This window comes from Rhipicephalus microplus, chromosome 4 (assembly GCF_043290135.1).
Source record: "Rhipicephalus microplus isolate Deutch F79 chromosome 4, USDA_Rmic, whole genome shotgun sequence".
Lineage (NCBI taxonomy): Eukaryota > Metazoa > Arthropoda > Arachnida > Ixodida > Ixodidae > Rhipicephalus > Rhipicephalus microplus.
The window spans coordinates 89,517,592-89,530,614 of NC_134703.1; positions in this window are offsets into that span (position 1 = coordinate 89,517,592).

Consider the following 13,023-nt stretch of genomic DNA (forward strand, 5'->3'; position numbering starts at 1 on the left):
GGAACGATATTCTTTTTCCTGCCTTTTTTGTACTTCTTTTCACTTTTGGGCGGGCAGGTCGCCAATGAATGACGTCGTGCCAGAACGAGGTGAAATTGCCTCGCCGTGTCGCGAGGCAGCTTTTTTCACGGGACAACAACTCACGGCGTCTCTTTCAGCACGTCGAGACCGTGCCAGTTGTCACATTCTCACCGCAGGCTGCTGATAAAAGCTGTTCCCGTCGAGATGCAGACGTTGTCGGTCGAGTCGAGACTAAAGAAAAGCCGTACGAAGTCTTCACCGGAGCCCTTTGGTCCAAGTGACGCATCCACACTCAATCCTCTCCGCACGAAGCTCTGCTCAACCTCCGCGGAGCTCTACCGGTCGTGTATACTGTTGTTCGCGTAGACGATATCGTCGACGACGCAGGCATGCGGTATGTTCTCACAGTCGAGGGATTCCGAGTTCTTTGATTTCTTCGCGACAGCTTTAGTGATGCGCGCGCTTTATCGCTACTCTCAACATGTCTCGAGCTGTTGTGGAAATTTGCATTTGTATCATTGGGCATGTATTAGCCATGCTTTTTTGGCAAAAGTAGACACGTTTTCTATAGCACCAAGCAAACATGCGCAGAGTGGAGGCAATGTCTTGCTAAGGAAAGCGAAACCACAAGCACGTGAGAAAAAATAAGTTCGGCGCAGTTTTTAGGAAGCGCAAATTTAAAGAACATTCCAAACAAAAAATAGAATGTAAGCAAATGTTAGTGGCTGAGAAGTCTTGCTTGAAAATGATGTAAGTATTGTGAGCACGAGTACTGGAGGTTCGTAAACATCCATAGGCTCTCCGATCACTTCAAATAATAAATGTATGAAGTATGTGGAAAGCAACTGTCACGTTATTTCATGAAATTGCTTTTAAGTGATTAAAATTGATGTGGCTTCAAGATATTTGACGAAGCTTTATTCGACGTCCGAACTAAAATACAACGTCGGTGATCTCTACTTTTAGCACAGTGATATATCTACTGAAGTTAACAAAAAATAGCAGCACACTCTTCCGCGCATAAATATCATTAATGTGTTGTGCCTACGTCTTTAACAATAGTTTTTTTTCTTTTTCTGGCCAGACAAAAAGCAAGAAAAGGAGAAATAGGCAAAGTCAATCAGGATCATGAAATTGCACGTTTGCTACCCTGCTTTGGGAGAGAAGGGAATAAAATAGTGATACTAGAGCAGTAAGTGAATCTTGAGATGAAGAAAGCACTAGTTGCGCGTGGGCTCGGAATTGCGTAGAAAGTCTATAAGTAATGGTAGATGCCCCTCGACATTAAAAACCGCATTGCGTTGGCAGGCGCATGCCCAAAGCAAGATGGAATAAGAAAGGATGAGGACTAGAAGTCAACAAAAAGCGCACTCTGAAAGAAAAGAAATCGAAAAATGTAAAGAAACAGCAATCACTGTTTGTGCGAACAGTGATGACCGGGTAGCTGACACCAAAAGCTGGCGTGTGTGCGTTGGTGAGCGTGAATGTGTGCGTGATCAATTACACTTTCAATCCTTTCTCCTATTCCTTGTTTCTTGCCTTTCAGTTCGCCATACCCTTTCCGCATTGCAGAGTAGCAAAGTGGACGATTTTCTTCTTGTTCAACACCCTGCCTTTCACTCAACCTTTCTCTATTTTGAGAAACACGGACCTTTGTGAGTGACTGTAAATACTGTGTCAGGCTAAGAGAAAGAAAAAAACAATAGATGAAAGGACGGGGATATCATCCAAGACATAGACTTGCTTTCTGGCGCAAGCTGCGGAGGATTAGTAAGTGGAACGATGCATTTATCAAGAAACTGTAGGCAAACTAATCTTTCTATGTGGAGACTGAATATCAGCAAAACTGTTAAGTATCTGGCATAGCATAGAACACGGGCATGGTAGCGCGCGTATTGGGGTTAAAGGAGGAGAAGAGAGAAACAAGGAAAAAAGAAAGGAAAAAAGAAACAGAGAAAGAAAGAAACAAAGAAAGAAAGAAAGGAAGAAAGAAAGAAGGAAGGAAGGAAAGAAAGAAAGAAAGAAAGAAAGAAAAAAAGAAGGAAACAAAGAAAGAAAGAAAGAAAGAAAGAAAGAAAGAAAGAAAGAAAGAAAGAAAGAAAGAAAGAAAGAAAGAAAGAAAGAAAGAAAGTTAACAGAGCGAGCACGTGGCGGCCTTAGTAGCAAATCTCAAGAACAATAATGGCAAGCGGGCATATTTTTTCAGGCCTTCTTGCCAAATGTGATTATTTGTCCCGTTAGCATGATACTGCTCAAATATAGTATCAGGAAGAGGCAAACTTTGCTGGTGTAACAAGAGCCGACTGGCTGAATAAAATATATGCGACCACTTTTACTAGTGTTGTCTACGATCATTCAGTAGTGTTATTTAATGATGTGCAAAACAAAATAAGTTGTATAATGAGCCTATTTAACTTTCTGGACTAATTAACCAGGGATTAACATTGCTTCGTGCTTATTTCCTATAAAAAGCAGATAATTAACACAAACACAAGGGAAAAACGAATAAGCCATAGGCAGCTCAGTGCGAAAGAGAAGCAAAAGTTTAGCGGAGAGCTTAGAGACCAGGGCCTGAAGCCCGAGAAAGTATTACGAAGATTACGACGTTGCTGGGATGCTGCAAGGTCTACAATATATTAAAGTTGTTACTAAGTTTACATGCTAAATCTTTACACGTGACATAATTAATACAAAAGGAAAGTAAGAAGGACTACCTGCATACTTCCGCATTATATTTCTCAACGGTGATTATGCGGGCCACGAAATTGCAAGAAGAAAACACTGTTTTGCTGATTGAATTTAAAGTCTAGGCTGGAAGTCGTTCATACTTGCCGTGCGCTAACGTAAGAAAGACCTGGTTTTTAACTTCTATGTCCCTGAAAAGTGAGCTTGAAAAGCGTATAAATTCAAAAATATAACTGCTTCATGTTTTTACACGCAAGAACATTTCTCTAACGTGTAACAAAAAAACAAAAAAAAAACACCAGGCCTCCGCAATAGGCGCAGCACAGTGACAGCGAAACCTAATAAAGCGGCCTTTCAGAGCCTTTTCAAAACTCTCATTGGGTGACTACTGCAAGCATACTTGCTTGATACCTACTAGGGCATTAATAATAAACTTTTGGGTAGTAGGCCGGCATTTTCTATGCTATTTTTCGTCATTCTTCTGAGAAGCGTAGTATCCGCCAAGCACTTGCAAGGAATTTTGTGCCAACTGTCCATGCAGCGGTTGACGACGATGAGGAATTATGGCTGAAGTGGGTATGCGCCACAGTTAAGAGGAGAACAACAACAAGCTTTTGTGATTGTTGGGAGCATTGGACGGCCCACTCGTTACGCTATTTTCATTGTGCGATGACTGGTCTTTTTTTTCGCTGTTGTAAAATCTTTTATAAGTTTGAAAACATGTCACAAGCACCGGTGTAGCTTCACTGGTGATGATATCATGCATTAAAGAAAAAAAAAACACCAGTGTTGCTCAGTAATATAAAACTGGGCTGGCACCCAGCGGACCCGGGTTCGAGTCCCACTTTGCCATTAGTGCTAGGTCATCCCTGCCTAAGGCAAGTTTGACAAGCTATAAGCACCGGCGTAGCTCAGTGATAGAATATTGGGCTGCCTCACAGCGGACCCGGGTTCAAGCCCCACTGTGTCATTTACGCGAGACTTTTTTTCTAATTTCGCGCCATGCAGTTACGGACACCGGCGGCGGCGGTGGCGGCGTTGGCGGACAACAACTGCGCGTGACCCGAAAAGTGATCTCATAAGAGCTTTCGCTGCAAAACCGTGTAAGTAATGAGCGTATGTGTCAGCGAATAGAATAGTATTCGGTATAGTGTGTTAACAATTGAGCGGTTCCTCGTCGGATACATTAGACAAATGCTGCGTGTGTCTAGATATACAGCATACCCTGTACGCGGTTCTATTTTCGGCAGTGCTTGTAAACTTGTTAGTAAAAACAAATTTTAGAAAGAAAAGCACGCTCAAGGCTGTGTTGAGCCAGGCACAGTTTATATAATAGTGTGCAGCAGTACAGAAGGAGTCGGCAAAAAAACTCTATCCAGCACGCTCAAGCCTACAGTTGTTTCATAGATGCTGAGCCTACACTGATCTAATCAGGCGTAGATTAAAACAGGACGTCTTGTGCCTTTCGAGAGCTTCAAGCGCACTCAGACAAACCAAAGAAGCAGTATAGGTTTACTTTCATTTCGTCATCACAAAGCGGGAACGAAAGAAGATAATACGTAAAGGCTAAAACGTAAGAATGACGAGAACTTAAAAATCAAATTTCTTTTCCTTACTTCATCTTTATTCTGAGCGCAAGATCCGTTGATTAAATTAGCTTCTCGCGTTTTCTTTCGCTTTTGATAGATCTCCTCCACTTGCGGTGCGAGCCATTGCGTTCAGTGTATTGCCTCCGGCAGTTCGTTTTGCTGGGAAAATGAATCTGGCAGCTGGGGCCTCCATTAAGCGGATGCGTTCATTACTGACCCGTCCACTGCCGTAATTTACTTTTTTCTAGTGAAGAACAAACAAAAAAAGGTGCAGAAAAACCATGAGGGGGTTAAGAAATGGTATGGCTGGGCGACAGGCACGTCTGTCTTAGCACTTCAGTGAAGCCGCAAGCACATTTATTAGTGTTGTTTTTCAGGGAGTGCGTCACTGCAGGCAGTCGCTCCATCCATTCAGCGCCCTGGCCGTTTTCTTCTAAGCGTTATTGCTTCGGCTGTGTGGTCCGACATATTTACGCGAAAGTGCTGCCAACACTTAATGGGTGGAGGGCTGTGGGAATATTAAAAGATAGTAAAGTTAAAACAAAGAAAACACAAAAAAGGGCGGGAGCACATAGAGCTACATTTCCGTAACGGTGTTTTCACTACGGTCTGTTTTCCTCGACGCTTAACTGCCAACCGCTATTCCCGCCTCCTTTTCAGTGCCTCCCCAATGCATTGACACAAGCTCTTAGTTAAGAAAGTAAAGCTTCCGTGAAACTACAAGCTGCCAGGCCAGCCTATACATACTTTGCCATCGCGCAGCTCACCTATGTTTACGAAAGCACCAATGAGTGCTCGTGTTGTATTTTCAAGAAAAAAAAGGAAAACGTACACCCAGGAATGTCACCATCAATGTCAACTTACAGACAAGATAAGGCAGTTGTTCCTAAAGCGCAATGCAGCGAAAGTGACAGCTGTCGCCCAAAGCTTCAGAACCACAGCTCTCTGCCGGTGCTACTTCTTTTGACTGTCTACTGAATCACCATCTTTGTAAAGCAGTCCAACACAGTTTTGTGGCGTGAAAGCTGGGTATTTTGTAATTCTTCTTTGAATTATTAGCCAGTCGCACCCCGCGTCTTTGCATGAACTTCGGTTCGGCCCCACCGTTGTCGCCGGGCAACATTGACTTCGTTCATGGAAGATGTGCACGCAGGTATCGCGCACTTACCACATTCGTGCCTCTCTGCTTTATTTACTCGAGGAACACCGGTCACATTGCGCATTCACGTCAAAGTTTCTGTGCTGTGTACCAAGAGCATGTCAGTTCTGCCACACAGCAGCAGTATCGTCTACTATTCTTTTTTTTTCGTATGGTGAATCTGAGACGTCAAAGCAGGACATTTTTATATAGAGGACGTGTCATTTCCCGGTTTTTGTTCACAGTGCATTCAGCTAGGTATATGTGTCGACAACTCTTCTTTCTAAATTTATTCAGGACGAATAAAAAAAAGGTACTGCTTTGTTCACTAAGCGAATCACTGAAAGAGGAGAAAATTCCATGCACGCGGAATAGTGATAGCTCCACCTGTATTGTTATTTTTTATGCTGTCCTATTCACACCTGATTCCTATCAGAGGAGATTCATTTGTTGAGCGACGCTACAGAGAGTTAGTATTTAATAAAACGCGCAACACCTACAGTCCAGAGCTAGTGTTTCCCACGTGTTTGTCAAAATCTATACATTCTGCAAGTGCGCCGCTTCATCAGCATATTGCTAAATGACTAGCTTAGTGGTATATATTGAGCAAATGTTTTATAGGGTGAATAAAAATGTTTTGTTTCGCTTACTCTCTGTAGAGAGAGAAGAGAAAGGCAGAGAGAGAAGAGAGACAAGAGAAAGAAGCGAGAGGTAGTTGCTTTTAAACTTACAGTTTGTTTTTTGCCCATAACAAACTTCACACGAAGGAGCCGCTGGCGTTTTATAAATAAAATGAAACCTAGAACTTAGTAAATACGTCGTCATAATCTACCAAAGAGTTCACGATAACTTTGTATACGTGCAAGTGTAAGTGCTTCAGCTATTCCTCGTGAAGGTATCTGAAAAACATTAGAGGCATTCTTTTTTTATCTCTCTTTATGCTGATATAGCATATTTTCCGAAGGCAGCTCATCCTGGCATCAATTATAGCAGCGGATTTATTTTCCTATTCTTGTAGCTTACGATTGAAAGATGTTGCTGTAGTAATATAGAAAGATCGTTGACAGAAAGAGGGAAAAATATCTAAGCTGGCGTAATAGACCAATCTTGATCTTGATACACTTGATACAAAGGAAGTGCTTGAGAGGACCATTACAAGGACTGTAAGGCCATGGTCAACTGCATAACGGCAAGCTCAAAATGAGAGGGAAATAAGATACATTTCTTTCTACTAAAAACTTATCCGTACAAACGTATTATTTCGGTTAATTATTTTGGTTCTATTGCATCGTAGGCGGAATCAACGTTACGCTTAGTAAACCTGCACAATGGTGAATAGCTGCGTTCTTTTAAGCCACCCATATAAGGGAAAGCCAGTGCACGCCACAACGGAGCACTTAAATTGGACACAGTCAAGCGACCTCCACAACGTTACAAGGCCAGGCACCCCAATTTAACGCTGCTTCAATGCAGGAATATACACAAGTGGCCTGCGCTGACCCTTAGAACGCCAACGTTCGCGTATAGTGTCAGCCGCAGCTGCTGCAGTGGAAACAACCGAGCCGTGAAGCAAAATCTCCCGAGAGCGAGTTATAGAGGAAAAAAAAGGGGAAAAAGAGAAAGAACCGACATAGAAACAGGAAGGTCCATGGTCGTAGACTTTCGTTTGCGCAAAGATTAGAAAAAATGGTTCCGAAGGCGAGCGCCTGCCGGAAGGCGCCCTCTGTAGGAGCACGCGGACACGCCGCGGTCGGGTCCTTCGCGGTTTTAGCCACGCGCATTCATCGGGCCACAGCAAGAAAAGACTCGCGACCACTGAAAGATAAGTACAGGAAGCAAAAACAAAAGCTACAACAAAAGAAACCCGTCAAGAGAGCAGTCGATGGGAAGCGCTAAACGCCAGAATACAGGGGTCTCGCACGGTTGTGTTTTGGTCGAGGCTAGCTAGACGTTGACCAGGCTAGGACCGGAACAAAACTATCAAGAACGCGAAAAAAAAAAGAAGGGAAATAAATGCTCCGTGTCGCCTGCGTTGTGAGCAGAGAATGAAGTAAGGCAGCCTCGCGAACGCATCTTTATCGGAGGAAGTAGATGGGGCGGCGGCGCCGAAGAAAAAAAACCAGAGCAAATCTTCAATGCATTGGTATCGTGCCAAGCCTCGGGAAATAGGGAATAAACAGGAAACCCGGCGCAGATATAGTAAGCAAGCGAGTATCGTGTTAATATATACTTTGGCCACACTGACAAGGCACTTGGCCTTTTCGGTCGGCGAAACTTTGCACAGGCGCCTGTGAGCACGGATCGAAAGCACCGCTTTCTCCAAGGCTTTCTAGGCGTTTGCTTGCTGGCAACTTTTTTTTTTTTTTTGCAGCCAATGTTGGCGAAGTTAGCGACGTAGCATCCGCGACGAGGCAAGTGGTTAACGTTCACAGCAACTGCAGGAGAATGAATCGTCAGAGAGGACAGCTCGTTGCCTTTACTTCTTGGAAATTCCAACCCGGTTGCCGACTCATTTAAGATAGGGATGGCCGACAGCGCGGAGTGGAACGACTGCGCCGTCGATGAGACTCTTGAACATATCTCATGTTACTGCCCGCCATACACAAACGAGAGGCTTCACCTGTGCAGTGTTTTAAATCAACTGGACAAAAGTGATTTCAATGTCGAGAAAGTATTGGGACCATGGCACTGCCCATTCGATATCCGAAAGGCAACGAAAGCACTGTTGCGTTTTCTCAAGGACACCGGCCTGTTTCGTCGTTTGTGATGTGAAACTGATACGCGTCGGCCCAGTCAGTTAGCTTTTATTCCTTCTGTATAACTTTCCTTCCCCCTCTCCCCTTCGCCAGTGCAGCGTAGCATACCGAGTGAGTGAGTAACAACTTTATTAGTCGAAGGGGTGAGGGGTAAGGGAGGCTAAGCCACGAAGGCTGCCAGGCTGTGCTTCTCGATGACTTCTTCCGCTCGTTTCAGGACCCGTGTCTGGATGTCTATGTCGTTGCTGGAGAGAAGGGCCTCCCATTGTCCCTCGGTGGGGGGTGAGCAAAGGAGGTCGGCGGGCGGGGGATCCTCCGGGCAGCCCCAGAGGATGTGGTTTAACGAGGCAACGTTGCCGCACAGGCAGCAGCGTGGATCGATGGCACCTGGGTGCATGTATGAAAACACGAGGGGGCACGGGAAGGTGCGGGTCTGTAGGCGACGCCAGGCGATCTCGGACCGCTTGGGAAGGCTGCTGTGAGGATGTGAATAGAAATATCGCTCGAGGCGATAGTGCTGAGTGATGTCGTGGTAGGTGACCAGGGGCTCCGGCACCAGGGCGTCCGACTCTGAGTGGCCCACCGCTCGGTCGACGAATCCTCGAGCGCGTTGGTGAGCTGTCTCGTTGCCGGGGTGACCCGAGTGGGCGGGGACCCAGATCAGTTCTATGCGGCACTGCTCATCTTGCTGCAGTAGGGGCCGAAGTAGCCGTAAGGTGGTAGGCGAGACGAGACCTCGCGCGAAATTCGAGATGGCTTGTTTCGAGTCGCTGATTATGACGCTTGCGTCAGCCGAGGTCGCGGCCAAAGCAATGGCCACTTCCTCCGCCTCGACGGCGTAAGGCGTTCTGACGGTGCCAGCCGTAATGGTCGGCCCCAAAGGAGCTGAGGAGGGCGACACGGAAACGACTACGAAGGCGTCCCTGCGTGCATTGTATCGGGCCGCATCTACGTAGGCGACGGCCGGGTGGTCGGCGTACTTTGCGTGAAGCATGGCGGCACGGGCTTGGCGGCGAGCGTCGTGGTGGCCCGCCAGCATATTCTTAGGTAGCGGCTTGATGTAGAACGCCGCTCGAATAGCATGGGGTAATGAGACCAGATCCGGAGGGTGGGAGGAGGTGTCGTGGCCGATGGAGGAAAGGATGTGGCGACCGGTCGGCGAACGGTAAAGGCGTTGCACTTGAGCGGAGCGGTGAGCCTCAATCAACTCGTCGAGCGTGTTGTGTACACCCAAACGGAGAAGACGATCGGTGGACGTGTTGGGGGGAAGGCCGAGGGCAGTCTTGTATGCCCGGCGGATGAGGACGTCAATTTTATCGCGTTCCGATTTTAGGAGACGTGTATAAAGAAGGCCGTACGTGAGGCGGGAAACGACGAAAGCGTCGACAAGGCGAAGTAGATCGTGTTCTCGCATGCCCTCACGCCGCGCACGGACACGGGCGAGCATACGTGCGGTCTGCTGCACCGAGAGCGAGAGCTTGTCTATGGTGTGTGTATTATGGCGGTTGGACTGTAGGATCAGCCCGAGCACGCGGAGATGCGAAACGACGGGGACAGGAGTAGAGTTGGCATGAACCGTGATGGTGGGGTGGGGAGTTTTGTAGCGACGCCGGTCGGGAGGCCGCATGAGAAGAAGGGCCGATTTGGCCGCTGAGCAAGTAAGACCGGCCGCGTGCACGTGGGACGTGACGACGTCGGTTGCGCGTTGCAACGTCTGCTCGATATGGCCGTCAGAGCCCGACGTGACCCAGAGAGCAATATCGTCCGCGTACAGGGTGTGTTTAAGACCGGGGATACGGTCCAGCTTGCCAGGAAGCGAGCGGAGGACAAGATTGAATAGAAAAGGCGACAAGACGGCGCCCTGAGGGGTGCCACGAGGGCCAAGCTCGTACGTGGGAGACGGGAGGTCCCCTATGATGATTTCGGCCGTGCGGGCGGTGAGGAACGCGCGAATGTAGTTGTAGGTGCGGGTGCCGGGATTGAGGGCTGCGAGTTCGGCAAGGATAGCCGAATGGGAGACGTGGTCGAACGCCTTGTGAAGGTCCAGGCTAAGGAGAGCCTTTGTGTCTGAAAATGTGGGTGGGTCGAGGAGATCATGGTGAAGTTGTAAGAGGACATCTTGCGTGGATAGGTGGGGGCGGAAACCAAGCATGGTGTGGGGAAGGAGATGGTGTGCGTCCGTGTACGTTTGCAAGCGAGCGAGAACGACATGTTCTAGAAGCTTGCCGACGCACGAGGTGAGTGAAATGGGCCTGAGATTCTCGATTGTGAGTTTCTTGCCCGGCTTGGGGATGAAAGCCACGCGAGCGTGTTTCCATGATTGGGGGAGGTTGCCGGAGCGCCAGCACTCGTTGAGGAACGAAGTGAGGGTAGCAGCCGAAGGGGCGTCGAGGTTTCGGAGGAGCTTGTTGGGGATGCGATCTGGGCCGGGGGCGGAAGTGGTGCGGAGCTTCTGTAATGCCGCGTAGACCTCCGCTTCCGTGATATCGGCGTCCAGTACTGGGTTGGGGGCCCCAGAGTAGGACGCGAGAGGGGGAGGAGGTGTGCCAGGAGGCAGAAGCTGAAGGTATTTGGCGGACAGGTCTGCCATCAGCGACGGAGTGTCGCCGGGGTAAGCCCGGACCACTCGTTGTAACTGCTGCCGAGCGACCAACTTGGCAGAAGCAGGGTCGAGGAGGTGGCGGAGGAGATGCCAGGACTGTTTGCAGCCCAACTGACCAGAGAGACCCGAGCAGAGCTGCTCCCACTGTTGGCGGGCGAGCGCGGTGGTGTGTTGCTCGATCGTACGATCGAGGTGCGCAATGCGGCGGCGTAAGCGACGGTTGTGACGTTGCTTCTGCCAACGGTTGCAAAGGCCGGTGCGGGCGGCCCACAGGTGGGCAAGACGGGCGTCAGTTGCCGGATAGTCCTTCGTGGTGGGGATCGAGGCGGTGACTGCGTCGAGGTCCTCTAGCAGCTGGTCGGTCCACGTCGAGAGGTCCTCGATGTTGGAAGTGGCGGAGTGCAACCGGCGTTCTCGGAAAGCGTCCCAGTCTGTATAGCGGGCCGTGTGTGGGCGCGGCTTGCTGGGGGAGGTGAGAACTTGAATGGTGAGGACATAGTGGTCACTGCCGAGGGACTGATGCGTGTTATACCAGCGCGCGTCGGGCACGCTGCGGCAGAAGCTGAGGTCCGGGGTGGTATCGCGGCACACACTGTTGCCGATGCGCGTTGGTTGCGTGGGGTCGGTGAGCAGGGAAAGGTTGAGATCGTGAGCGAGCTGCCACAGCCTCCTTCCGGGGCCATCTGCCTTCGAGTAACCCCAGTCCGGATGCTTGACGTTGAAGTCGCCGAGAATAAGAAGGGGTGATTTGGCTGCTTTCGCTGCAGCGGCACGGAGCAAGGCTAGGAGAGACGCGTCTTCAGTGGAGCGAGGGGGGTTGTACACGTTGAGAATAAACAGAGAGGGCTGTTCACGTTGCTGAGGTAGTGTCTCGAGGAAGACGTGATGGACTGCAGGGAAGGGTAGATCGTGTCGATTGACAGCGAGCGTCCGCCGGGTGAGGACGGCCGTCACGGGATGGGGCAGAGGATGGTGAGTTACTTGGTTGTAGGCGACGTAACCCGAGAGGGAGACGTCGGCGTGAGTTTCCTGTAGTACGATGATATCAGGCGCGTCCGAGGGGTCTAGTTGTTGTAGGTGGAGAAGGAGGTGGTTACGCTTGGGACGAAAACCACGGCAGTTCCACTGCCAAATGGTGACGATGGATCGGTCAGCCATTTTTAACAGCGGAAGATGTTGCCTCGACCGGTGTTTGCGAGGTTCGGGCGGCGCCGGAGGAGGTGGTGGTGCGGGCATGGAGGGGTAGCTTTGCTCGGATGCTTCCAAGCATGGCAGTTTGTAGGCTATCAACTGTTGACTGTAGAGATTGGAAGGACGTGGCGGGGGGGTAGGCGGCGAAGTCTGTGCGCAGGGAATTTAGAGCTTCGTGCTGTGCAGTGAGAAGCTGGTGGACGGAGTTGAAGCGGCTATCCAACCGCTCTTCAAGATCCACCAAGGCCGTCTTGATGGATACCTGGACCTCTTCAGAAAAGTGAAGAGATTCAAGGGGAGTGTTGGGTCGACGGCGCTTGCCAGTGCATCCTTCGGGAGTCTGAACGTCCATGTCGGAGGAGGAGCAAATGGTAGAGGGCAGAGAGGATTTCACTGTGATGGCTGATTCCAGCTTCTCTTCAAGAGCTTGCAGTTTCGCTTGGAGGGAATCAATTTGGGTCTTCTGAGCTGCAATTTGAGCGCTTTGTGCAGTGACCTGCTGTCGGAGGGAGGCGTTTTCTTGCTGCAGTGCAACAACCTGCGGCTCCGAGGGCAAGCCGGGGGCGCCGCGGGGCCATGTCGAATTCATGAGCTGTGATGTGGGTTTAGGCACCGCTGGTACGGGGGGCGGAGAGGCAGTAACCGACTTGGGCGGTGGAGCTGGTGAGGGACCACTTGCTGCTTGCTGGGAAGAGCGCACTACCGCTGCGGGCGGAACAGGCTGTTGTGGCGGGGGGTGTGTGTCAGGTGCCGGGGCCTTCTGGCGTTGAGGGCGCTGCACGTAGCGGTGTTTACAGTTGGAACTGTACGTGGAGTGATTCCCATTGCAGACGATGCAGCGGGGGTTGCAAGTGGGTGGCGATCCTTCGGGCGGTGTGGGGTGAGCAGCGCCGCACCGATGGCACCGCTCCTGCCGCGGCTTGGGGCACACGTCGGTCCGGTGGCCGGTCGAGCGGCAATTGTAGCAGGCTTCCACCATGTTGCGGAACGGAAGGAGGCGAAGCTGGACACCGTGGTAGAAGATCCACCGCGGTAGTTTCG